Source organism: Rhinatrema bivittatum, chromosome 1 (genome assembly GCF_901001135.1).
Source record: "Rhinatrema bivittatum chromosome 1, aRhiBiv1.1, whole genome shotgun sequence".
Classification (NCBI taxonomy): Eukaryota; Metazoa; Chordata; class Amphibia; order Gymnophiona; family Rhinatrematidae; genus Rhinatrema; species Rhinatrema bivittatum.
Window position 1 is genome coordinate 166,126,714 of NC_042615.1, and position 27,257 is coordinate 166,153,970.

The 27,257-nt window shown below is 42.0% G+C and overlaps 1 protein-coding gene across 5 annotated transcripts in view; it reads left to right on the forward strand.

Moving 5' to 3' along the window:
- The window catches only part of ARAP2 (ArfGAP with RhoGAP domain, ankyrin repeat and PH domain 2), a 619,943-nt gene that overhangs the window by 446,433 nt on the left and 146,253 nt on the right, over nt 1-27,257 (forward strand). The gene's annotated exons all lie outside the window — the stretch shown is intronic.

The following is a 27,257-nucleotide window of genomic DNA, read 5'->3' on the forward strand; positions in this document are numbered from 1 at the left end:
GGAATACCTTGTTACCCCAAAAAGCCAACTCTTATCAGTTCTTACCAGTTTTGACACGTTACTCCCCATGCTTAAGCTGTATCCAAGTTTTCTCTCTCCCTGTTCTATGTAAGACAACTTTGTCACTGTTTTATGGTTGCAATGTAAACCGGAGTGATAATTAACTCTGTAATTTGAACTTCGGTATAGAAAAGTTATAAATAAATAAATAAATAGTAACCTAATAGCCCATCCAGTCTACCCCGCAGACAAGGTAATTTCAAAACAAGCGCTCATGTGCCCATTCACACACTTAGCAGCACGCAAGAGAGGATACACTATGATATTAAATTGTGTGCATGTTTTAAAATGTAGCAACCACACATAACTATTCTCCTAATTTAAGTTACTTGAGCACAGCTAACACACAAGTGTCTTCTGTTGGACTTTGGGCCTCATTTTCCAATATCACATTGGATACCATAAAGGGGTGTACCTTATGCTAATGAGCATGTGTATTGCAAGTTGCACTATCACCTATGTGAAAGGCTGTTAGCTGGACCTGTTCTATTGAGAGAGAGAGAGAGACTTACCATCTTGTCCCCTCCCTAGACAGGTATTTGTATCCCTATGGGAGGCCCACCTAGTAACTCGAGGTGAGGTTTAAGTATTAGTGTAGGGGGTTAGGGGCCACTTTCACATTCAACGTGAGAATTACGAACAGAGCAGTGGTCTCTTGTGAAGATTTGATGACCTAATGCATGAAGAAACTCACCCAAAAATGAGATTTGTGCAATGTTTTCTCCACCTAGCTTGTTGTTACCCAGGTAGAGAGTCCATCAAGCTAGGTTGAGAGAACATTGCCCATATCTCATCTTGGAGTGAGTTTCTTCACTCCGTAGGTCATCAAATCTTCACAAGAGACCACTGTTCTGTTCGTACGTCTCACGTTGAATGTGAAAGTGGCCCCAAACCCCCTACACTAATACTTAAACCTCACCTCGAGTTACTAGGTGGGCCTCCCATAGGGATACAAATACCTGTCTAGGGAGGGGGCACTATGGCAAGGCTCTCTCTAAAATTGACATTAACTCTGTGCAATAGCACTTCACACACTAGCTAACCCAGCCCACTCCCTGCCCCTAACTCCTCCTCTTTTCAAAATTTGCATCACACCATGCGATAACAGGGTTTTTCGCATGCAATAAGCCCTGATCGCATGCGAAAACGCCTTAACGCATGTTGGTAAATAACCCCCATTTGTTGGCTTTCACATCTGTGTATCAGCGAATTTTAAAACATGTTTGCATGAATCACATTCCCAGTTTTCAAATTAGTCCACCAGTTTGTCCCATTAAAATTGAGGTCTTTCGGACCCCTCTGATTCTTCATCCTGCATGTTGTCCAGTTGTCCCAGACCCCTCACCCTGTCCTTTAAGCCATAAAATTCATCATGAGCAGCAGTAAAGTTACACAGACATCTGTTGTACGCATGCTGCGGGTTTCATTCTTAAAATTCAGAGTTACATATATAGTTGTTCCTGCCCCAGAATACCAATGCTCTACCCATGCCCCATCCCTTTTCCATCCCCTTATTCCTCATGTGAGCACAGGTTCACATGCACTTATTTTGTGACTTTTTAAAATACATACGTATGTTGGCATTTTTGCCCGAGCAATGCTTTTAAAATTGACCTCAGAGTGTAGAGGGTTGTAACTACCTCTCCAAGCAGACTACTCCCATGCCTTCTTGGGTGCACAATGCAACACTTTCACTGCTGTTTTGCATATGAATTGTCACTGATAAGAACATAAGAACATGTCATACTGGGCCAGTCCAAGGGTCCATCAAGCCCAGCATCCTGTTTCCAACAGTGGCCAATCCAGGCCATAAGAACCTGGCAAGTACCCCAACACTAAGTCTATTCCATGTTACTGTTGCTAGTAATAGCAGTGAATATTTTCTAAGTTAACTTAATTAATAGCATGTAATGGACTTCTCCTCCAAGAACTTATCCAATCCTTTTTTAAGCACAGCTATACTAACTGCACTAACCACATCTTCTGGCAACAAATTCTAGAGTTTAATTGTGCGTTGAGTGAAAAATAACTTTCTCTGATTAGTTTTAAATGTGCCACATGCTAACTTCATGGAGTGCTCCCTAGTCTTTCTATTATCCGAAAGAGTAAAAAACCGATTCACATCTACCCGTTCTAGGCCTCTCATTATTTTAAACACCTCTATCATATCCCCCCTCAGCCGTCTCTTCTCCAAGCTGAAAAGTCCTAACCTCTTTAGTCTTTCCTCATAGGGGAGCTGTTCCATTCCCTTTATCATTTTGGTAGCCCTTCTCTGTACCTTCTCTATTGCAATTATATCTTTTTTGAGATGCGGCAACCAGAATTGTACACAGTATTCAAGGTGCGGTCTCACCATGGAGCGATACAGAGGCATTATGACATTTTCCGTTTTATTCACCATTCCCTTTCTAATAATTCCCAACATTCTGTTTGCTTTTTTGATTGCTGCAGCACACTGAACCTATGATTTCAATGTGTTATCCAATATGACGCCTAGATCTCTTTCTTGGGTAGTAGCACCTAATATGGAACCTAACATTGTGTAACTATAGCATGGGTTATTTTTCCCTATATGCATCACCTTGCACTTGTCCACATTAAATTTCATCTGCCATTTTGATGCCCAATTTTCCAGTCTCACAAGGTCTTCCTGCAATTTATCACAATCCGCTTGTGATTTAACTACTCTGAACAATTTTGTATCATCTGCAAATTTGATTACCTCACTTGTCGTATTTCTTTCCAGATATAAATATATTGAAAAGTAAGGGTCCCAATACAGATCCCTGAGGCACTCTGCTGCCCACTTCCTTCCACTGAGAAAATTGTCCATTTAATCCTACTCTCTGTTTCCTGTCTTTTAGCCAGTTTGTAATCCACGAAAGGACATCGCCACCTATCCCTTGACTTTTTATTTTTCCTAGAAGCCTCTCATGAGGAATGTTGTCAAATGCCTTCTGAAAATCCAAGTACACTACATCTACCAGTTCACCTTTATCCACATGTTTATTAACTCCTTCAAAAAAATGAAGCAGATTTGTGAGGCAAGACTTGCCTTGGGTAAAGCCATGCTGACTTTGTTCCATTAAACCATGTCTTTCTATATGTTCTGTAATTTTGATGTTTAGAACACTCAATGCTGGTTACCCTAATGCTTCATTAATATCCTCTTGTCAGTAAGGATCCTCTGTGCTTATCCCATGCCTTTATGGTTTTGTCTAGTGAACAGAAGAAACAAGATTGGTATATGGAAACCTTTTATTCTGACAATAATCGAGCCCGACTCTGGCCGAGTTTCGCTCTTTTCTGAAGAGCTGCCTCAGGGACTATACATGTCAGCAGGGTTGAAATTTAAAAGTTTGATTCCCACTCTGTATATCAAATTATATAATTGTAGTATTAGTATTCAGTCTGAATCCTCAACATGAAGCTGCTTATGTAATCCGGGCCATAGGGCTGATCCTCTGGCCAGAATATCTCAATCACAAAAAAACTTTTAGACCAGAAATGTCATTACCATGATTAACCGGACTGCATAGAAAAAACTGTCAAGTTGCAGACACGGAAGTTTTTTTTTGCTAATATTACAATTATATAGCTTGACATACAGAGCGGGAATCAAACCTTTCAATTTCAACCCTGCTGACATGTATAGCCCCTGAGGCAGCTCTTCAGAAAAGAGCAAAACTCGGCCAGAGTCGGACTCAATTATTGTTAGAATAAAAGGTTTCCATATACTGATCTCGTTTCTTCTGTTCGCTATACAACCATCTTGGATCGGCTTCCAGTTTGCTTTATGGTTTTGTCTCCATGACTTCCTCTGGGAGAGCATTCTAGGTATCCCCATCCTCTCCCTGAAAAAATATTTTCTAAGGTTGTTTCTGAATGTATGCCATTTGAACTTCACTTCATGACCCCTAGTTTTATAAGTTTCATTCTATTAGAAAGATTACTTCTGCTGCATGATTAATATCTTTAAGGTATTTAAATGTTTCTGTCATATCACCCTTGTCTCTCTTTTCAAAAGTATGCATATTTAGATCCCTCAGTTTTATCACAAATGCTTTTGATCTAGAATCTGCATCATTTTGGTTACTTTTCTTTGAAATTCCTCCATTCTATCTCTGTCTTTTTGAGATATAGTCTCAGTAACTGAATATAATACTCCAGGTGGAGCCTCACAAATGACCTAAACAGAGGATTATCATCTCCTTTTTTTTCTACTGGCAGTGGTTATCTTTTTCCTTATGCACCCCAGCACTCCTCTGGTACTGGCCACTGCCTTATTACATAGTTTTGTTACCTTGAGGTCATCGGACACTATCAATCCAAGGTTTTTCTCCTGGTCAGTACACATCCGTGTCTCATTGGTGTAAGGCTTCTTTGGATTCTTTGCACCCCAAATTTATGACTGCATTTTTTTTAATGCATCACATGTGAAATATTTTGATCGTTCCTTAAGGTGTCTTAGAATACTAATTCTTTCTACTCCCTCATGGATGTCCAATTAGTTGCAGATCTGTGTGACATTCACAAAAAGACACACTCTTCCATCTAAAGGAGAGACGCTGTGTGAAATATGGTGGTTTGAAGCAAGAGGTGGTTCATATGTAATAAAAGGACGACATGATGGAACAATGGTCGGCACGGGTAATGAAATACTTGTTTGAGAACATAAGGGAATGATATAGTGACATAAATTCCAGATGTAAAGCAGTTTCTGATGAAATAGACAACGGTAAAGCAGTTTTTGAAGAAATATATAGCGGTTTAAATGGAAGTTGTAGCATTGGAGCTTGGGTTTCCGGTACTGCTGAGATTTGGGCAATGAAGTTGAGATTCATGATTGCAAATTATTATGTGAACAAAATCCCCTGAAGAAACCAATGGGAGAAACAGGAGCTTCCTGTCGGGATAAGATTAAAGAAATTACAATATCGATTGTGTTGGAATACAAGTTATGAATTTCATGAAAATGCGAATGGCAATTTAATTAAATGTTCACTATGTTAGGATGTAACCTATGAAATATGAACTTAATAAGGAACTTTAATTATAAATGATTGTCTACATTTGTGTTAAATATAATAGTGGTAGAAATTGGGGTAATTAATAATAAAAGAGGAGTATGTTTACATTGTAAATTAGGGAATGTTGCAATAGTATTGTTAAAGTGTAACAAATTTGTATTGTTGGTTTTTAATATTTTCATTATTGTGTGAGTGAATGTGGTGTGTATGGGTAATATAAATAGATATGTGTTATGTTTTTAAAGGTGTGTTAAATAATAAAAATTGAAGATAAAATTCATTGAAATACACGGGTATATTGTTTGTAATACTTGTCAGTGTTAATACCTGTGGTAGACCCAGGATAATTTTATTAATATATTTCACTAAGATATTGAACAGAATTGGCCTGAGGACCAATCCCTGAGGCATTCCACTACTCACTTTTTTTCTTCTCAGATTGAATTCTGTTTACTTCTGCCATCTGTTGATTACTACTCAACCAATTTCTAATCCCATCCACTATCTTGGGACCCACTCCTAAGCTGCTCAGTTTATTAATGAGCCTCCTATGCAGGAGAGTATGAAATGTTTTGCTGAAATCTAAGTAAACCACATCCAAAACACAATCTAATTCTATAGTCACCCAATCAAAAAGATAAATCAAATTCATTTGACAAGACATGCCTTTAGAAAAACCATGCTGCCTTAAATCCTGCAACCCACTAGATTATAGATAGTTCTCTATCCATTCCTTCAATAATATCTCCATTAATTTTTTCACCACTGATTTAAGGTTAGCCAACCTGCAGCTTTCAACCTCCTTTCTCTTACCACTTTTGTGATGAGGGACCGCAACCACCCTTCTCTAATCCTGAGAAACTACTCCTATCTTCAAAGATCTATTGAACAGATCCTTCATTTCAAGCAAGTAAATGAGATTTAGTGTTATTGTGTTCAGGGGAGTCTGTAACAAATACCTAAAAAATAATATTGTAGAAATAAATCCAAGCAATGTATTCAACTTTTAAGTTTCTTGGGATCTGAATGTTCCCCCTAACCCGCAGCTAGGGGCTATGCTCTGCAATATGTCTTCCAGATTTGCCAAGGCCTCTTCAAAAGGACGGGTGTGATTGGTTGCTGCTGCTGCTCTGTAGTAGTTGCCTACTTAACTGTTCATCCCATGAACCTGGTGCAGAATATACTGCACAAGTGTGTCATCCAATATGCACCATGACAGAAGCTGTAGCCTCTATTCTGCACCCCTTTGGCCTTACACTGTAGTTACAGTTGCAGTCATATGTCTTAGAATGGGCCTTCCTTGTTAACTGATGATGGCTCCGAGATCCAAGATGACTGCTGCACCGTGAACACGGAAGCAACCTAGCTCCGCTTATTTCTTAGAAACCTTACCATTTCTTCTGCAGATTTTCTTTCTTTGTTGGCTTCTATATGCCACACATAAAAAGGAAGGCAAGGATCTGCGAGATTCTTACCTCAATGCCTGAGGTGCCATTTTGGCAAAAGCGGATCGAGGAAGCATTTCAGGCTGTGCAGATAATGCCGGAGAGTGGGGCCGCTGGCGTAGATGGCTGAGAGCGGACGCCACACGCCCTGGCCAAAGAAGTATCACTTAGCCCCGGTGAGCCAACAACTCCTTTCTTAACCTATAAGCCCCCGATGGAAGAGGGGATGGAACAACAGCTGAAAGGTTCTTGGAGTCCGCCTTTAGAAACAGCTTTTGACCACCAGAGAAGAGACATGGAAGCCGTGCCTTCTTCAGAGAGCCTTGCGATCTTAGGCTTCAGGAGGGAGAAGCTGAACCACGACGAGCAGAGCTGGACAAGGAAGGGCCCCTGGAAAAGAGAGGTGAGGAGAAAGGTATACAAGAATTACCCATTAAAAATACCAGAGAAAATAACCTTTGAAGAAATTTGGAAAGCCTTGACCACAATGAATATGGCTAGTATTGATTTAACTAACGTTGTGAAGCAAAATATGGAAAAGACTAACAACATGGAAAATAGAGTTCAAATGGTTGAAAAATCTTTGGAATGTACAGAAAAGGAGATTAAGAGCATAAAAGATGTGCAAACTAATTTCATAAGATCTGAGAGTTTTGCCACTCGGAAGATTGACTTTCTTGAAAATCAGCTTCGGAGAAATAACTTAAGATTTTTGAATTTCCCCATAACAAAATGGATGATGCCAAAAGATTTAATTAAAAGCTACCTTATAAATATCTTAGCTTACTCTGAAACCACAATTCCAGCAATTTCAAAATTGTAGTATTTACCTGGAAGACAAAAAAAGAGCAGCAAGAACAAGAACATTTGGGTAATAATATTTTACCTGATAATTTAACAGATTTTCTAGAGAAATTATATGAAGCTAAAACTGAAGAAAGAGCAACTTTACTTGTGACTTTTTTGCAAATGTCAGATAGAGATGAAGTATTGAGGATGTCTTTCCGGAAGCAGTCTGTATCTTTCTATGGTTACCAAATTAGAGTCTTCCCGGACATTACAAAGAGGATTCAAGGAAAAAGAAAAGCCTTTCTTTCAATGAGAAATGAAATTGTGGCTAGAGGAGCCAAATTTTATTTAAGGTTTCCTTGTCGTTGTATTTTGATATATCATGATGATAAATATATTTTTACCAAGATAGAACAACTACGGTTATACCTGGACTCTCACTCCCGATAGGTCCTAGGTGGGTGATGGCTAATTAAAGGCTGCATAACACGGTGTTACAGCAAATTTAATAATGTATGGTATACTTTGCCTTTAAACCGCTATGTATTAAGGATCTCCCATCATGCTTATAATATGGAAGAAAATATTATATACTTTTTCCTGTGTAAAGTAGAATATAGTGTTTTGACTTCCTGTTTTTTCTGTAAACATTGGATTTTCAATGTATTTACAATAGAAATGTAATAAATATAAAATAAAAAAAATAAAAAACTGATGCTGGCTCCATTGGACCTCTAATGTGCACTTACCAAACACAGCAAATCAGCCCTTAGGTTTCCACCACCTGCAGCCCTACTGCACGTGTAGTTGAACATGCTGTTTCCCCTCACCAGCAGGACACTGCTGCTTCTCACCACTGGCCATTACTGTTCTTTGTTCCAGGCTGGGATTTTGATTCCTACTACCATATTTGCTTTGTCTCACTGGTCAATCCACTGGCTTTAGCTCCAATTGACTGGATGACACTATTATTACTGGGCTCTCAGGCGCTTCTGAACTGTCTGGTGAATTCATTGTATTCACTACTGATATACAGTGGAATATCCAGCTGTCCTCCAGGCTAGCTGCTGCTTTCTGAACTATTTTAACTGCTTTATCTCTATAGTTCTACTATTCATCCCCTGGTCATGTTTTTTTTTTCAAGTGATATCTGGTCTTTTGTGAAACTTCTCCTTGCAGTGCCTCTGCCTAACTTATCTAATTAGTGTTGACTCCAACTTTTAAACTCTTCATCTCTCTTCCCCTTGCATTTCACTATGGATGTAAACGGAAATTTTACCAGCAGCTTCTACCCAATGTCCACTTGCAGTTTACATTTGTTTTTCCCCTCCTGATGTCATGGACACTCTGGTTCCATTATCAGTAAGCCCTGGGTGATTCCATATTCAGCTAGATCAGTGTAGGTTAGAGGTCGGGTGAGGTTACCATTCTGTACAGCCTCTTTCTCTGGGAAGGCTTTTTTTAAGCAGCTTTCTACTGAGAGACTAGGGGAAGCCCTTATGGTTTGTTTGAAGTTAGGTGGTAATAAGGAGCTTTTCTCTGTGTTGCATTTTCAAGCCCAATCAGCAGACTCAGACACATACTGCCTGGAGATCTTAATCAGAGTCAGGAGGGTTTTCCTTCCAGGTCACTCACTGGCTGGTTGGAATTTCCCTCTGGGTTTATTTTCAGGTTTTTACACTTTTTTCATAAGAGCCTTGTGAGATCCTTGGGTATCATGTGAATCCAGGGCATGGGGAACCCTGTTTCCGGGAGTGCCCTGGATAGGAAGACCTGCCCCTCTGCATCCTCAGTGAGGAGGGAGGTATGGTGGTGACCCGCTATAAGCAGAAACTCTGGTGATAACTTCAGTTTGAAAGGGAAGAGACTTATTTTTGAGACAGAGGAGGATGATTTTTGACTGCCCCTTCCTTCCTGAGAGTATCAGGAGCTATTTGTTCCTAACTGAATCACTCCCATTCGGGATCCAGAGAACAAGGAAGAGAAAAGAAGGATAAATAAGAACATAAGAAATTGCCATGCTGGGTCCGACCAATGGTCCATCAAGCCCAGCATCCTGTTTCCAACAGGGGCCAAAACTAGGCCACAAGAACCTAGCAATTACTACCCAAACTGTGAGTAAAAACATTTTTTGACTTCTTCCAGGATGCCCAACTGGCGTTATCACCCCTGAGGAGAGAAAGAGGTATTTTGAATACTCTGTGTCAAGGCCAAGACCGTTTTGCCCATCTTGGGTTGGGGTTGGAGGGCTATTCCTGTCAAATGCCTTGTCCACCTGTCTTCTCCACTTTTTCCACACTCAGGAGGGTTGATTTGCCCTTGGTCCCTTGCACAGATTGAGGGAACAGACTGTTATTCAAAAGCAACTGTGGTGCTGAGAAATAAGTTATGTCATTTACCCATCTAAAGACTTTAATTTTTGGATACTACACCAGAGTCCGAAGTGGTTATTGGCACTAACAGCATACAACGGGTATAAGGGAAACCATTACCCCTTTCCCAGGGTCAAGAAAGAGAAAGAAAGTTACCCCTAGCACTTGGGGCCTTGAAAGATAAGTCTTTCCCCCCACCTACAAAGATCCAGGCCTTGAGGTTTAAAAGGCTGTGTTCAGCTAGCCTGAGGTTCCAACCTCATAGAAACAAACTTTCTTTTATGGCCCCATTGGTGTGCAGTCCATACCCAGGGATGGGGTTACACTCATTTTCACATTCCTTTCACTAATGATAAAATAATGATAACTTTAAACTCTAACACTCCTTTATTTTCTTCATTTGTTCCAGTCTTCATTGAAACCTCAGTAGAAGGTCAGGTTAAACTGATGGAAGAGATTTCTTATCTCTCCCTCTCCCCGTATCAGGTCTCTCACTTAAATTAGATACAATGGACCTACTGCTTTGAAGATGTATGTATTTTGCTTTGCCCTTACATTTAGCCCAAAGATTTCTAGAATGTCCCTTGAAATTTGTAAGTTACACTGACTGCATCAATTGCTAATAGCAAATATCCAATAGGGAAATTTAAAAATAATTAGTACTAGACTGATCCAAATCACTAGAACATGACAGGGAGAAGAAGAAAGAAAGTGATATATATCAATATATATATATATATATATATATATATATATATATATATATATATTATGCCTCACTTTGCAGATAATCCTCCAGGATTAGTCATTCATTCATAATGAGAATTGCTTATCGTAAAGGGATGAAAACAGCATTTTATTTTGCTTAGGGGCTCCCATAAAGACTTAAATGTTAATAATTTTCTCAAACAGAGAAAGAGAGATATGCATATATTATAAAACTGTCCTTACTCTTCATAAATACAAGGATGGTAACTTTCAAAACAGCGCATGGGTCTCTTGGACGCATGTGTATCAGCACTCACCCAGATAAGTGGCCATTTTATAACCTGTATGCAAACATGTGCATGTTATAAATTAGCCTCTCTATACACATATGTGTGTCCAATTTTAAATGGGCATGCGTCTATTTGCATAAATCTCACCTCTATCACATAAGTCAGGGGATTTTAAAAAGGATGTCTGTCCACACCATTGCCAGTTCATCCAGTTAACAGCTAGGTCTACCCCCCCCTCCTCACCCCCCCCCCCCCCCCCTGGTTTGATAGTCTGCACTGTCTCCAGTTACCCCAGAGAAATGGCTCTTTCTGTTTATTTAACTTAACACCTTGTCCCTAGCAGAAGTAAACTTATGTACCCCTGGACTGGAGCACACACCCAGGCATATAATTATTTAAGTGCACATCTCTTGGCCATGCCCCGAAATGTCAGTGTCCCTCCCAGACCATTTCCATTCCCCGCCCCTTTTTGAAAACTTCTCAGATGTGCACACAGTGGAAGATACATGCATATCTGGGCAGTTTTTAAAATTTGGTTGGCAAGCCAGCCTGACTTGTGTGCATATCCTCCAATTGATACACACACTGGGCTTTTAAAATTTACCTCTGTGATGGTAATTTTTAAAGCATTTCTGTAGATAAAACGGTGTTTTAACTGCAGAAATGGGCTTTTTAAAAATTGCTGCCTGGTTTGTGGATAAACGTATATGCAATAAGTCCAGTGCACACATTTGTTTACACGGACTGAGTGGACTTGTTCTAGAGGGTAGACTTTGGGTAGTTTGAATTTATACAATACTTTTGAAAATTCCCCCCAAAAATTTGCACACTAAATATCAGGTGTAGGTGTGTGCAGGTAGATTTGGTGGGATGATTTTAAACTAATAGAGACATTTTAACAAATAAAAAAAAACATATTAATAAAATGATAAAAATTATAAAAGACTAAAACCAACAAATAGTTTTCTAAGTTAAATCAAAACAATGCAAAAAAAACAAAAAACCCATCAGAATAAGAGCAAGAACTAAAAAAAAAAAAAAGAACAATGTAATCATAAGTTTTTGGAAAGCCATAGGTCTAGTGCTTTCCTAAATGTATGATCATTTTTATCCAGCTGCACTGAAAGTGAAAGAGAATTCCATAAACATGGGGCTACATAAATAAAACTGATTTCACGCAAGCTTTCCAACTTAATATACTTAGGGGAGGGTAATACTAGTAATTCTTGTTGTAAGGAGTGTACTAACCATCCTGGACAATAAGGAATTATTAAATTAGAGAGGTAGAAGGAAATTCCCTACCATAAGCCTAAATTTTAAATTGGATATGCAAACTGAGTAGGAACCAATGTAGATCTTGCAGGAAGGGGAAATATGGTCAAATTTAGATTTTACTGAAATTAAGTTTAGCAACCATATTTTGAACCAGCTGGACCCTTCTTAGCTGGAGAGTAGAGAGTCAGTGAAAAACCATATTGCAATAATCTATTCTGGTTAAACTAAGTGAATAAATTAGATTTTTATATATATATTCAAAGAAATGCTAAAGCTGATAAATGAACCAAAGAAAAAAGTAGCAACTCTGTATTAGGTAAGCACTGGAAAAGCTCAATTATTAATTGATTTTAATACCAAATGTAATAATGACATCTTCAATCTGGATGGGACTACCAATAAGGATAGGAGCAGGAACCTGATTACAGAAACATCTGCTAAATCAAATTGCCTCCAATTTTTCCAGATTAAACTTGAGCTTGGATGACTTTAACCAGTTAGCAACCTTGGAAACATAAACATTGAAACTAGAAAGTGAATGTGGTGAGTTTGTCTCACATCTAACAATGATCTGGATATCATCAGCATTAAAATAACTTGTGAATCCTAGGTTTTGAATTAGGGTAGCAAAAGAGTCTAAGTATAGATTGAAAAGATTGGGAGAGAGCTTTGACCCTTGAGGAATGCCACAATTCAGATGACAAGAAGGGGAAACAAGGTTCTAATTAATATAATAGGATATGTCTTCCAGGAAAGATTTATACCAGTTCAAAGGCTGGCCTCAGACTCCAATATTTATTTATTTATTTGTAGAGTTTTATATACCGTTATTCGGTAGAGCCATCATAACGGTTTACAAAATATGCAATTAGCATACAAAATATGCAATTAGCATACAATCAAATGGAGTTAACATGGTAGTTGGGAACAGTAGAGTATTGTGAACAGTAAACATTTTTTCTTAGTAGTTGAATAACAGAATAGTGAGGAGAACATTTTCAATGAACTTAATGACTCAAGTGAGAGAGCAGGGAGGGATGAAAAAGGAGGGTACATCAGGAGAGTATGAAGAGGAGGATTATGCTTGCGAGTTCTGTTGAGGGCTAGGATGATCAGGTGTCAGATAGTTAGAATAGAGTTTGCGGAATAAAAATGTTTTTAGGTCTTTTTTAAATGTTTTTAGATGTGCTGGGTCCTCAGTTCTTTGGGTAGGGTGTTCCAAATTTTGGGGGAGGCAATGGAAAATGCTCTTTCTCATGTAGCTGAAAGATGAGCGTCTCTTAAGGTGGGGATGTTTAAGAATCCTGTGTTGTTAGAGCGTAGGTTTCTTTGTGGGGTTTGGGGGGTTATGTTTAAGCCTTTTAGTCCATGAAGATCATCATTTAGGATTTTATGAATGATGGTCATTGATTTGTAGGTAATTGTGCAGAAATAGGTAGCCAGTGAAGAGAGAATAAAATGGGTGTTATGTGTTCATTTCTTTTTTCTTTTTTTTTTCCTGTAAGGATTCTGGCAGCTGAATTCTGCAATATTTGAAGTGGTTTGAGGGATGATGAAGGGATTAATTAATAGTCATCCATATCAAAAGTGGCACTCATATCAAGGCAGATTGACATAATTGCCCTGCCCATGTTGAGATGTAAACTGATATCATTTATCAAAGATGTGAGCATAGTTTCTGTGCTATAATCTGATTGCTTTCATGCAGCACAAAGTTTTAACAAGAAAACAGGAATGTTGAGACAGTACAAACTTCTTGATGATTTCGAAAAGAGATGGTAAATAGAAAAAGAAAAGTGGTTCTTACCTGCTAATTTTCGTTCCTGTAGTATCACAGATCAGTCCAGACTGTGGGTTTTGCCTCCCTTCCAGCAGATGGAGACAGAGAAAAACTTGAAGGGCACCTTCTCTTAACCTGGTATGCCACCTGCATCCCTTCAGTATATAGATTATCAAACAGTAATAACAACGAATCAAGCAAAAGTCAACATTTAAGAATAGGAGAACAATGAAAAGGAAAGCAACCTTGTAGCCTTCTTCCTTAGCTTCCTGCAATAAAAACTGAATATGAGTGTGTACTCTTCTAAGAACCCCCATCTTAGGCGGGCATCTGGACTGATCCATGGTACTACAGGAATGAAAATTAGCAGGTAAGAACCAATTTTATTTTCCCTGTACATACCCGGATCAGCCTAGACTGTGGGATGTACCAAAGCTTCCCTATTCAGGGTGGGATGTTGAGAGTCCCGCATGAAGAACTCCACTGCTGAAATTACTGACATCTGGAGCTTGAACGTCCAAGCGGTAGTGACGCGCAAATGTATGAAGTGTTTTCCAGGTAGCTGCCCTACGGATTTCCTGTGGCAAAACTAGCTGACATTCAGCCCATGAAGCCGCTTGTGAACGAATTGAATGGGCTTTCAAACTCCCAGGAATGTGCCACCCTTTACAAATGTAAGTGGACGAAATAGCCGCTTTCAACCATTGCGCAATCATTGGCTTGAAAGCTTTTTGATCCTTCATGGGACCGCTCCACAAGATAAACAAATGAACTGAAAGTCTGAAAGGATTTGTGACCTCCAAATAATGTAACGGAGACCGCCAAACATCTAGTCGATGAAGCTCTCTCATGTGCGGAGCATAGGCCGACAAATTTGGAAAGGCCGGGAGCTCAACTGATTGACCTAAATGAAAAGCGGAGACCTCCTTTGGCAAAAAAGAAGGCACAGTATGAAGAGGGACTCCCTAATCAGAAATTCTCAAAAAAAGTTCCCTGCAAGAGAGGCCTGCAGCTCTGAGATCCTGCGTGCTGAACAGATAGCCACCAAAAATACTGTTTTCAACGTGAGGTCTTTTAACGTGGTCTTTTTAAGGGGTTCAAAAGGTGGATCACACAAAGCTCTAAGCATCAAATTAACACTCCAGGGCCGATTCAAATGCCTCACTCCTCTGAAGAAACATACCACATCCAGATGGGACGCTATGAAACCGCCAACAAGAGAATCCAATGCCACCACTTGCAGATGGAGGAAATTAAAAGACAAGCCTTTGGATAAGCCGCTTTGCAAAAATGCCAGAATATGAACCATGGAAGCCTGTCTGGGAAGGATGCCTTGTCCTCGACACTACAACTCGAAGACTCTCTAGACCCTGACATATGACAGAGAGGTAGATGATTTCCTGGCTTGTAGTAGTGTAGTAATTACTTCTTCTGAATACCTTTCTTCCTTAACCTTCTCCTTTCAAAAGCCAAGCCGCTAGGCAAGAGCAATCTGCCTGGTTATAAAATATAGGGCCTTGATGTAGTAGATATGGAAGATGGCCAAGCCTCAGGGGCCTGTCTACTGCCAAATTGACTAGATCCACAAACCATGGCCATCGGGGCCATTCCGGAGTGACTAGGATCAGGCTTCCTGGATGAACCTCTATTTTGCGTAGAACCTTGCCCACCAGAGGCCATGGAGGGAACACATACATGAGAACTGTGGTTGGCCAAGGAGGCACCAGCGCATCGACGCCCTCTGCTCCGCGATTCCTTCTGCGGCTGAAGAAATGAGGAGCCTTGGCATGTCGCCATCATGTCGCCATCAAGTCCATGTGAGGAGACCCCCATCTGCGAGAAATAAGATCCATTGCTTGGTCAGAAAGTTCCCACTTCCCTGGATCTGTGTGCTTCCGACTCAGGAAATCCACCTGATATTGTCTGTTCCCGGCATTGTGAGACGCTGCAAGTAGAGCAAGATGTTTTTTTTGCCCAAACCATGAGCTGTTCTGCTTCTTCGGCTATGGCTTGACTCTTGGTGCCGCTTTGACGGTTGATGTTAGCTACTGTCATCACATCGGACAGAACTTGGACTGCTTGATTGCGTAACAAGGGGAGGAAGTCCTGCAGAGCTAACCGAACTTCCTTGGTCTCCAGGCGATTGATCAACCAGCTCAACTCCTCCTCGGACCAGCGGCCTTGGACTGATTGGGACTGAGAGATTCACATCCGTGGTCGCTACTATCCAAGCCAGGACTTCGAGATCTATGCCGCGAGTCAAGTTGTGCAGGCAAAGCCACCACCCAAGACTGGATCTGGTGGGATCGTTGAGCGGTAGAGAGAACTGGAACTCCTCCGACTTGGGGTCCCAATGAGAAAGCAATGCTCATTGTAATGGTCTCATATGAGCAAAAGCCCAGGGAACCAACTCCAAGGTGGATGCCATGGATTCAAGGACCTGTAGATAGTAGAGATACCCCCCCCCCCTCGGAAATTTTGGTTTTCCCGTGGTTCGGGGTTTTTTTTCCAGAAGCCCAGATTTTTGGGTTGGCACGCACTATCGGGAGTTAGTGTGCACTAATGAGATTTAGCACATGCTAACTCCCGTTAGCACACACAAACTCAAAAATGAATTTTTTCCAAAATTTCAGAAAAAATGCAATCATTTTCTGGTTCTCCTGAACCATTCCAAATTAGGCAATTTCATTGACTTGCCTAATTTGGGAAAAAACAATTGCACATCCCTAGTAGATAGTCCCAGGCTTTGGGGAGTGGGAGCGACAACAAGCACCGAACTTGCTCCGTCAATTTGGTTATCCGGTCCAGCAGAAGAAATACCTTTCCTACTTTGGTATCGAACTGGGCCCCCAGGATGTCCATCGACTGATATTGGATAAAGTTGCTTTTGGATTGATTGACCACCCAACTGAGCGACTCCAGGAGACTGACCACCTTGCTGATTGCTTCCATGCAAAGGTCCCTCAACTTTGCCCTGATGAGCCAGTCAACCAAGTAGGGATGAATGAGAAGATCTTCTCCGCAGAGCTGCTGCCACCACCATCATAACTTTGGTGAATGTGCGAGGAGCCGTGGCCAGACCAAATGGTAGAGCACAAAACTGGAAATGCATGCCCAGGATCATGAAGTGAAGACATTTCTGATGGTCTTCACGGATGGGTATATGCAAGTAGGCTTCCATCAAATCCAGGGATATCAAGTACTCGCCTTTGCGCACAGCTGCAATAACCAGCATAGATTTTCCATGCGGAAATGCGGTATCTTGAGAGCCTTGTTTACCTTTTTGAGGTATAGAATAGGCTGGAAGGAGCCCTCCTTTTTTGGGACCACAAAATAGATGGAGTATCATCCCATCTCCCAGTCGTTTTTACTGTTCCAATAGATAGTAGGCGGTCGAGGGTCTGCCGGACAATGTGGGCTTTGGCGCGTGATCTGCAAGGGGAGAACATAAAAAAATCTTGGAGAGGCCGAGCAAATTCCAAAGCGTAGTCGTGTTCTATGATGCTTAGGACCCTCTGATCGGAGGTTATTCTGGCCCATTGTTCATGGAACCTGGATAATCGTCCCCCCACACGAGGAATCGAGGGATGGACTGGCCATATCTCATTGAGAAGTCTTGGAGCCAATGGCTGTTGCAGAGCCACCATCACGAGTGAGTCTGCGCCCTCAAAAGGAAGAGGACCAGGATTGCAGCCTAGTTGATGGCTGCCTTTGTACTACAGGCTGTGGTCTGCTCTGACGAAATCTCCACTGGCCACAGAAACGTGATTGGGTGGAAGGAAAACCTCTGGATGGTTTTGGCCTGACCTCTGGGAGCTTATAGACTCTGTTTTCACTCAACGATTTAATCAACTGCTCCAAGTCATCACCGAAGAGAAATTTTCCCTTCAACTGCAATGCACCCAACTGAGCTTTGGATAATACATCTGCTGACCAGTTACATAGCCACAGGAGCCGCCTTGCCGAAACTGCGGATGACATGATGTGAGATGAAGTATGAAGAAGGTCATATAGAGCATCAGCCTCATATGATACCACCACCTCCAAATATTCCACCTGCTCAGACTCACCCGGAGGGAGGTCTCTGGACGTTAACAATTGCTGGACCAGGTGGAGGCTCGCCCGGAGCATGTAGCTACTATACACCACCGCTCATATGCCCAGTGCAGACACCTCAAAGATACGTTTGAGGAGAACTTCCAGTTTCCTATCTTGAAGATCCTTGAGCACTGCTACTCCTGTGACTGGAATTGTTGTCCCCTTAGTGACAGCCAAAACTGAAGCGTCTACCTTAGGGGACTTTAACAGCTCCAGAGACTTTCAGTCAAGGGATACAGCTAGCCTGACCGACTCTCAAGTTGGCATCTGGAACGTCCCATTCTCGGGTCATTAGCTGCTGGAGCATGAAGAGGAAAACCTTTGGTTGGAGCCCTTAGCCGCGCCAGGACCAGGTCTACGGAATCCTGCAGTAGAGGATGCCAAGGGAGGTCCACTCCAAGTTCCTACAATACCGAGGGAATCAGAGGCTCCAACTCCTCCATGTGAAATAGCCAGACCACCTTCGGATCATCACCGTCCAAAGGAGCATGCTTTCCCAGGTCCTCCTTGGACCCCTTGCCCCCCATGCTGGGCAGGTGCAAGCTAGCAGGCAGCACATCTGTAGCCCCACTATCCACAGCATCTGGAATGGCATATCCACCTGCACTAGAAGGACCCTGCAATTTAGTGATCCACTGGGATGCCGGTGCGTCCAGTCGCTTGGCCACTTTGTGGGGAGGTCCAGAAGGGCAACTCAAAGAGGAAGCAGTTCTCTGCGAAGACGGAAGCCAAAAAAGCTTTGTGCATAAGAAGCACAAAATCCAATGAAAAGGCATAAGAGCTAGTCCCTTTCCCCCCAGGGGATCGGGCTCATCATCAAAATCATCCTGGTCTGGATCAAAGTGATCCCCAGGACTGGCAGAAACCGGGGAAAGATCAGGAGGGATCTCTCCTGTCCCTATTGCTCTGGCTTGAGCCTCTGCAAAATTATTTAAAATGGCTGTCGTTCCCGCACTAAGGGGAAATGGATTGGCCCAAGCCTCCCGAAGTACGATTTTTTTAGCTGCACCTTGGAGCTTTAAAATGCTTTCCGATGGCAAAAAGGGAACTGCCTTCCCCACCTGAAAGGCACTGCGAACAGAGGCCTGCATGGGAGAGTCTGGATGAACACTCCCTGCAGGCAGTGCAGGAAGATGACCGCAGCATCGTGAAACCGGGAGGGGGGGGGGGGGGGAACTGAGCGGCAGCGAGCTTTAAAACTCTTCAAAACATGCCCGTACTGCGCCCGAAGCTGAAAGGAAAGCAGCCGCTCGAGAAAGGAAACTGACAGGCTGCCCTCCGTCAAAGTTTTTTTTTTTTCTCAGGCTGATTAGCGTAGGGAGAAGAGGGACTGGACCACCAGTGTCTTACTCCAGCACCTTACCTGCCAGGAGCCCCGTGGGGTAACCAACCCCAGCTCCTCCACCTGCTACTAGGGGGTACGGCCCCGCAAGACCTACCTACCCCCAGGAGGATTTGATACCTTTTTTTTGTTTGTTTGTTTTGCTTGATTCCCTGTTAGAGAACTCTAATTCTTTTTTTTTTTTTTTAAAGAGAAATTGCCTTATCCCCAAGAGCAAGGCAAGATTGCAGGATTTGCACTACCTCCATCTGCTGGAGACAGAGAAATACTAAAGGGATGCAGGTGGCACACCAGGTTAAGAGAGGGTGTCCTTCACGTTTTTCTCTGTCTCCATCTGCTGGAAGGGAGGCATAACCCACAGACTGGACTTATCCGGGTACGTACAGGGAACATAGAAACATAGAAATGATGGCAGAAAAAGACCCAACGGCCCATCCAGTCTGCCCAGCAAGCTCCCACACTTATTTTCCCATACTTATGTTTCACCGACCACCAAGTTCAGGGCCCTTGTTGGTAACTGTTTGATTCGAATTTCCTGCCTCCCCCTGCCGTTGATGCAGAGAATAATGTTGGAGTTGCATCAAAGGTGAATCATAAGGCTTAATGGTTAGTAACCGCCGCATCAAGCAAGTTACCCCAATGTTTGTTTACCCAGACTGCACAGATCAATGCCTTGTGGGATGTAGTCTGAATGTAAATCCTCTTTTCCACATTTTCCCCTGCCATTTAAGCAGAGAGCAACGCTGTATATGCATTCAAAGTGAAGTGTCAGGCTAAATTGGTTTAGGGTAGTAACCGCCGCAATAATCAAGATACCCCCATGCTTTTTTTTTTTTTTTTTTTTTTTCGTTTAAACATTTTTATTGAAAGTTTTAACAATTGAAATAACAAACAATACATCCCCAATCATGTAATGAAGAAAAGAGAAACAAATCAGATATCAAGGGGATGTTCAACCCAAGCAATACATTGCATGCAGGAAAAGTAAAATATCCATCTCCGAGGAGAGAAAAGAAAAAAGGAAAGGGGGAAAATCAAAAAAAAAAAAAAAAAAAAAAAAAAAAGGAAAGCAAAAGCAAATAAGAAAACAATACAAAAGAGAAAAAACAGAATATAACTCACCATGTGACAGAGGAAGAAGGAGAGAGAATAGTCGAGTGATATATGAAAAAGAATGTGAGAGAGAAGCCCATTTTACAATGAATGTGACGTTACATAATCGTCAAGCGGTTTCCACACCTGACACCAAGAGGTTAACCTATGAAATTTAATAGCCATGGCCTTTTCATATTTACTATACATGCAAACTGAGTTCCACCAATAATGCTCGGAAAGCATATCACTCCTCTTCCAGTTCGCCATAACATTTTGCAACGCAACTGAGAGCAAAAAATCTAACAATTTACCTCTGGGTAGGTTGAGTGTAAGAGATGGATCCGCCCCTTTTAAAATAATAATAGAATAGGTGTGAGGTTGGGAAATGTCCAGAATAAGGGAGATTATCTTCCATACTTTATCCCAAAATTGAAAAACAAACGGGCAAAAATATAATGCATGAGATAGCGTACTGTTGGGCATTTGACAGGACCAGCAGTTTGCGGAGGATAGGAGGCCAGCCCTGAACAATTTCCACGGGGTCCATGCTATCCGATGAAGAATAAAATAAGATGTCTGTGTGATACTGGAAGATAGCGATATACGAGCCGACGTTTTCCATATATAAAACCAATTAACCTGGTCAGGATGTAGATTAAGTTCCTGTGTCCATAGTGACTGAAGACCAAGAACCTTATCAGCATACTTAGACTGTTTCAGCAATTTATAAATTCTGGAAGCTAAATGGCCAAGGCAACCATATTGTTGATAAAAGGAAAAAACATAGGGATTCAGAGGAGTATAGATAGAATCTAGGGGAACAGTAGAAAGAATACTACGCAATTGTAACCAGGCATAAAACTGAGTTTGTGGAAGCCCATAGCGAGCCTGAAGGCTCTGAAAAGGGACGAAAGAACCATCACAGAATAAGGAGGATATGAACCATATTCCATGACGCTTCCAGATAGGCCAATTGAGAGGCTGTCCACCAATTTTGATCTTAGGGTTATTCCAAATGGGAGCAAAACGGGAAACGCTCCAGGGGGGTGTCGCCCCTGACCGTTGAATATCCAATTCGTGAAAGGCTGTATGCAGAGTGGCAATGATAGGATGTGTAGCACCCCGGGACTTAAGAGTCGTCCCCACAGAGAAATCTAGCGGTGCCGGCGACAGCAACCAACGTTCAATAGGTAACCATCTAGGTGATTCAGAGATATGATTTTCAAATGTAAGATAATGGTAACCTTGTTGTAGGATAAAGGCCATATGATATAGATAAAAATCTGGGAAATTAACCCCGCCGTGCTGAGGAAAACTTTTCAATTTAGGCAGTGCTATGCGTGGAGCTTTGTTCCGCCAAAGAAATCGAGCTAGCATACGATCTACATGCCGATAGAAGTCTCTGGAGAACAAAACTGGGATCATAGCTAATATGTATGTGATCCTAGGAGCTAAAACCATCTTGATGGTGTCCAGTCTGCCCCACCAAGAGAGGTATAAGGGCGACCATTTGTAAGTAGCCTCCCGAATCATCTGCAAAATATGGGATTCACAATAACCAATGGTAGTAACAATATCTCCATAAAAACGGATACCTAGATATTTAAGACCATTGGTCACTTTCTGGATGGGGTAGCCAGACAAATCCACCATAGAGCCCATAAGGTTTAAAGGGAGTAGCTCAGTCTTATGCCAATTAATCTTATATCCAGAGATTAAGGAATAGGATTGAATAAGCCGGAAAAGAGAGGGTAGAGAAGTGTCTGGTTCAGTAAGAAAAAGAAGGACATCATCCGCATATGCAGAAAGTTTAATTATTTCACTACCAATGGTGATGCCCTTTATATCAAGAGATTGACGTATAGCCAGCAACAGAGGTTCTAGAGCTAAGTTAAAGAGCAGAGGAGAGATAGGGCAACCTTGGCGGGTTCCCCTATGAAGCAGAAAAGAAGAGGAGTGTTGATTATTAATATGAAGAAAAGCAGAGGGAGAGGTATAGAGAAACTGCACCCAAGATAGAAAAAGAGGTCCAATTCCAAACCATTTAAGAGTGTCAAAAAGATAAGACCATTCAACTCGGTCAAAGGCCTTTTCAGCATCCAGTGAGACCGCTACCGTAGGGAGAGGTTGAGAAGAAGAGTGATGAAGAACATGCAGAAACATGCGAGTATTGTTAGCAATAAGACGTCCTTTAACAAAACCCGTTTGATCAGGGTCTATGAGTGAACATAAGACCTGAGATAAACGGGTAGCCAGGATTTTCGTGAAGATTTTGTAGTCAGTATTTAGAAGAGAGATTGGACGATAGTTAGAAATAAGATTAGGATCCCTTCCAGGTTTAGGCAATACCACAATACATGCTTCAGTAAAACTAGAGGTCCCCGTAGTATGGGTAAGAAAGGACTTATAGTAGTCATGTAATCGGGGAACCAAATCAGTCTTAAAGGCGTGATAAAAGTCAGAGTTGTAACCATCTGGGCCGGGTGCTTTCCCACGAGCTAAGGAGGAAATCGCCGAGGCAATCTCCAATTGTGTGATAGGTGCATCTAGATTTGTAGCTTGAGCTTCCGTGAGGGAGGGATGAGTTAAAGAACCAAGGAATTGTTGAATACGAGGCTGCGGTGAGGTATCTACTAGTTCAGATTGGTAAAGTGATTCGTAGAAAGAACGAAAAGCAGCAAGGATGTCAGAGTCGGATGTCAACAACTTGTTCTGTGGAGATTTGATCGAAGTAATACGTTTTTTGTCTTGTCGTTTTTTGAGGTAGGTAGCCAACATATGTCCACATTTATTATTCCCAGCATAATACAATGCTTTAGTGTGATTTAGGCCGAGTTGAACCTGCCTACTTAAAAGCTGATTATACTGGTATCTAGCCTTGAGCAAGCAAGTAAGAGAGACCGTAGTAGGATGAGCAATATGCCGCTGTTCCAGATCTTCAACCTCGCGATGCAAAGTGGAAAGGGCAGCCTTTTGAATTTTTTTAAGTTTGATAGAATAGCTGATAATATCTCCACGAAGCGTGGCTTTAAAGGCATTCCAAAGAGTAGACGGAAGAATGTCCGGGGAGTCGTTGAATTTGAAAAATTCCATGATTTTATTACCGAGGTCTGTACAAAAAGAAGGTTCAGATAATAAAGCTGAATTAAAACGCCAAGTCCTGTCCAGCCGAATTGGGGAAAGCAAGCGGATAGACAGTTCCACGGCAGCATGATCAGATACCAGTATAGGAAAAATAGAAGCTGATTTAATAGAAGAAGCCAAGGACTTGGAGATAAGAAAATAGTCTATGCGAGAATAAGATGAATGTGGAGATGAATAGAATGTGTAATCCTTAGTGGTGGGATGGAGCAATCGCCAGGGATCCACTAGACCATGGAAATCTTGAAGGTATCGCAACGTCTTGCAAGATTTGGAGAGAGACGTCCGGAGAGAGGTAGTTTTGTCCAAAAAAGGATCCAAGGGCTGGTTAAAATCGCCTCCAACAATAACCGGTGAATTCTCCATATGCAAAATGTTAGCAAAGACTGCTTGGAAGAAAAGGTGATCATCAGTGTTGGGTGCATATAAATTCAATAAGGTATAAGTATGTCCAGCAATCCGGATTTGAGCTAGTATCCATCTGCCATCAATATCTGCAGACTGGTGAAGGACTTCAGCTTCCAAACGTTTGTGGAGCAGTATAGCGACTCCTCTCTTTTTTGCAATTGCTGGGCTATAAAGAACAGTACCAACCCATTGTTGCCGGAGTTTAGGAGACTCTAGCGAAGAAAGATGCGTTTCCTGAAGAAAAGCAATATCAGTTCGCACTGATTGCAGATAGGTTAAGATCTTTTTCCTCTTTATGGGGTGTGTAAAACCGTTGACATTCAAGGAGACGGTGGTAATATGAGTAATTGCTGACGCCATTTGCAAAAATGTAAAGATTGTAATGGGCAGAATATCAAATAAGCTACAATATTATATGTTGGTATAACACTCTCCATTGGAAAAAAAAAACAACGTCGTGTTAATGTTGTCACACAGCAAGGTAATAAAAAAAAGAAGAAAAAGCAGGTAGAACATAGTAACAAGAATAACAACAAATATGCCATAAGGCACAATACAAAAGATGAGCCTCTTGTCACGCCAGAGGCTATCCCAACTTAAGACCTGCTACATCGCATGATAAAAAAAAATTCTAAGCAAGCATCATTCTGGGACCATGACACAAAAAGAGCCTGGAGTGTGGGATGCCACCCATATAGGAGGAAAAATTAGATCTTGATAATAAGATAGGGATATGAGGAGCAAAAATCCGTGAAAAATATGGTGATCAACGCTCCAAGGAGCTATAATAGACAATTCAGGTGACCATTTCAGCTTCCGCACGGGACCTCAAAAAGTCTTCCAGAGCCGTTGTTTGATGGAAAATTTGCGTATGATTTTGGTGAGTAACACGCATCTGCGCCGGGTACAAAAGACCATACTGAGCCCCAATAGAACGCAGTTGCGGACGTAAAGCCAAAAATTGTTTCCTTTTTAGCGCAGTAGCTTTCGCAAAATCCGGCGTCAAAATGATGTTATTACCCTGATATTGAGTGGGAGCTCGGTTTTTGGCTGTCATCAGAATAGTTAGGGCCTGTTGATAGCGGAGTACCTTGAAAATAAGAGGACGTGGCCGTTGACTATCTCTCGGCAGCTTAGTGGGAATCCTGTGCGCCCGTTCCAATTCAAAAGGTTGGTCAAATTTAAGTTTGAGAAGCGAGGGAATGAATTGCGTAATAAAGGCAACTGCGTCAGAACCTTCAGCTCCCTCGGGTAAGCCCAATAATCGTATATTATTACGGCGATTGCGATTTGACATATCTTCCATGTCCCGCTGTAGCTGCTCTATATTCGACGTCATGCGGGGAATGGCCGCCGATGCCAACAGCAACGAGGAAGTCTGCGCCTCCACATCTTCCAAACGTACCTGAAAGGTAGACATTTGTTGGGTAACTGTTTGAAGTTCGCCCCTTATAGCTGTAGTCGCATCAATATTTAGCTGTAGCATTTCCTTGAGCTGTTTCAACTCCTGAAGCACGATATCTGCCGACGCCATTGATTTTTGTGGCACGACTTTGTCTGGTGAGGGTGGATCTTGTTTTTGCCGTTTTGAACCAGACCCCGCAGCAAAAGCTGCTTCAATCTTGCCCGATTTAGTGGAGGACATCTTCATAAGTCGGCAAATAGTTGATTTCTCACGAGTGGTATCAGTATAATGGAAAGGTCCCAGATAAAAAAGCGAGGATAAGCAGAGCACAGAAGTTAGGCAGCCATCTTGGTCGCCGCTCAAGAGCCGATACCCCCATGCTTATTTGTTTACCCAGACTGTGTAGTTCAGTCCTTGTTGGTTGTTGCCTGAATGCAAATCCTCTTTTCCACATTTCCCCTTGCCGTTGAAACAGGGAGCAATGTTGGAATTGCATTAACCGTGTGAAGGCTTATTAAGTAAGGGTAGTAATCACTGGATAGTAGTCACCATTCCAGCAAGCCACCCCCATGCCTCTTCTCTTCATTCCCATCCTCTAGCCTTTACGGATCCACAGTGTTTATCCTATGCCCCTTTGAAATCCTTTACAGTTTTAGTCTTCACCACTTACTCCGGAAGAGCATTCCAGGATCCACCACCCTCACCATAAAGAAATACTTCCTGACATTGGTTCTGAGTCTTCCTCCCTGGAGTTTCAAATCATGACCCCTAGTTCTACTGATTTTTTTCCAGTGGAAAAGGTTTGTTGTTGACCATGGATCACTAAAACCTTTCAAGTATCTGAAAGTCTGTATCATATTACACTTGCTCCTCCTCTCCTCCAGGGTATATATATTTAGGTTGTTCAATCTCTCCTCATAAGTCATTTTATGAAGACCATCCACCTTCTTGGTTGCCCTTCTCTGGACCACCTCCATCCTGTCTCTGTCCCTTTGGAGATACGGTCTCCAGAACTGAACACAGTATGCCAGGTGAGGCCTCACCAAGGCCCTGTACAAGGGAATCATCACTTCCTTTCTCTTACTAGATATTCCTCTCTCTATGCAGCCCAGCATTCTTCTGGCTTTAGCTATCACCTTGTCACATTGTTTCACTGACTTCAGATCATTAGACACTATCATCCCAAGGTCTCTTTCCTGCTCCGTGCACATCAGCCCTTCACCCCCCATCAAATACAGTTATTTCCACACCCCATATGCATGACTCTGCACTTCCTGGCATTGAATCTCACCTGCAATATCTTCGACCTCTCTTCCAGCTTCCTTAAATCCAGTCTCATTCTCTCCACTCATTCCGGTGTGTCCATTCTGTTGCAGATTTTGGGTATCATCTACAAAAAGACAAATCTTACTTTCTATCCCATCCGCAATGTCGCTCACAAAGATATTGAACAGGACCGGTCCCAACACTGATCCTTGTGGCACTCCACTTAACACCGCTTTCTCTTCAGAGTAAGTTCCATTTACCATCACACATTGTCTTCTGTCCGTCAATCAGTTTGCAATCCAGGCCACCAACTTGGCACTCACTCCTAAGCTTCTCATTTTATTCACAAGCCTCCAGTGCAGGACCATATTGAAAGTTTTGCTGAAATCCAAGTAGATGACATTGAGCGCTCTTCCTCGATCCAATTCCCTAGTCACCCAATCAATAAAGTCAATCAGATTTGTCTGACAGGACCTTCCCCTGGTGAATCCATGCTGCTTCTGGTCCAGCAATTCTTCTGACTGTAGGTAGTTCACTATTCTTTCTTTCAGCAGCGCCTCCATTACTTTTCCCACCATCGAGGTGAGGCTAACCGGCCTGTAGTTTCCAGTCTCCTCTCTGCTCCCACTCTTGTGAAGCGGGATCACCACCACTCTTCTCCAATCACTCGGCACCACTTCCTTTTCTATGGATCTATTGAACAGGTCACGCAGTGGACCTGCCAGCACATCTCTGAGCTCCCTCAGCATCCTG